Source organism: Rhinopithecus bieti, unplaced genomic scaffold (genome assembly GCF_001698545.2).
Source record: "Rhinopithecus bieti isolate Rb0 unplaced genomic scaffold, ASM169854v2 scaffold_12070, whole genome shotgun sequence".
Lineage (NCBI taxonomy): Eukaryota > Metazoa > Chordata > Mammalia > Primates > Cercopithecidae > Rhinopithecus > Rhinopithecus bieti.
This window is the reverse complement of record NW_016807449.1, coordinates 2,277,802-2,279,090: the sequence shown is the minus strand read 5'-3', so window position 1 is coordinate 2,279,090 and position 1,289 is coordinate 2,277,802. Positions and strand designations below refer to the sequence as shown.

Sequence of the window (1,289 nt, the reverse complement as noted above, 5' to 3'; positions counted from 1 at the left end):
AGGATAGTCTCGATCTCCTGACCTCGTGATCCGCCCGTCTCGGCCTCCCAAAGTGCTGGGATTACAGGCTTGAGCCACTGCGCCCGGCCAACAGTTTTTTAAAGAAAGGAAAAAGAAGCAAGTAACTTTATTTTATGCAGTATATCCAAAATATTGTCATTTCAACATGTAATCAATATTTTTCAATGATTGATTAGACATTAATCATTTTGAATCATTCATCATTTTGAATATTTTACATTCTTTTGTCATACTAAGCCTTCAGCATCCAATGTATACTTTTTTTTTTTCTTTTGAGATGGATTCTCGCTCTGTCACTCAGGCTGGAGTGCAGTGGTGCGATCTCAGCTCACTGCAACCTCCGACTCCCTGGTTCAGGCGATTCTCCTGCCTCAGCCTCCCAATTACCTGGGATTACAGGCACGTGCCACCACACCCGGCTAATTTTTGTACTTTTAGTAGAGACAGGGTTTCACCACGTTGTCCAGGACGGTCTCCATCTCCTGACCTTGCGTTCCGCCCGCCTCAAAGTGCTGGGATTACAAGTGTGAGCCACCGTGCCAGGCTCAGACAATAACTTTTTATCAGAAACACTTCATCTATATTTAAATTTCATGAAATTTACAGTTGCCAAAAGTAGATTCACATAGTCAAGTTGTTCAAAACATACATTAAACCAGCCTGGGCAACATGGCGAAACCCCATCTCTACAAAAAAATTTTTAAAAGTAGCTGGCTGTGGTGGCACATGCCTGTAGTCCCAGCTACTCAGGAGGCAAGGTAGGAGGATCGCTTGAGCCCAGGAGGTCGACGCTGCAGTAAGCATGATTGTGCCACTGCACCCCAGTCTGAGTGAGAGAGCAAGACCCTGTCTCAAAAACAAAAAACAGGCCGGGCGCGGTGGCTCACGCCTGTAATCCCAGCACTTTGGGAGGCCGAGGCGGGCGGATCAGAAGGTGAGGAGATCGAGACCACGATGAAACCCCGTCTCTACTAAAAATACAAAAAATTAGCCAGGCGCGGTGGTGGGCACCTATAGTCCCAGCTACTAGGGAGGCTGAGGCAGGAGAATGGCGTGAACCCAGGAGGCGGAGCTTGCAGTGAGCCGAGATCGCGCCACTGCACTCCAGCCTGGTGGACAGAGTGAGACTCCGTCTCAAAAAAAAACAAAAAAACAAAAAACAAAAAACAAAACAAAAAACAGGCCGGGCGTGGTGGCTCAAGCCTGTAATCCCAGCACTTTGGGAGGCCGAGACGGGAGGATCACGAGGTCAGGAGATCGAGACCATC

The 1,289-nt window shown here is 47.9% G+C and overlaps 1 protein-coding gene across 10 annotated transcripts in view; it reads left to right on the top strand.

The window, feature by feature from the left end:
* FLT3LG (fms related receptor tyrosine kinase 3 ligand) overlaps nucleotides 1–1,289 on the top strand; it is a 20,904-nt gene that overhangs the window by 15,520 nt on the left and 4,095 nt on the right. The window lies entirely within an intron of this gene.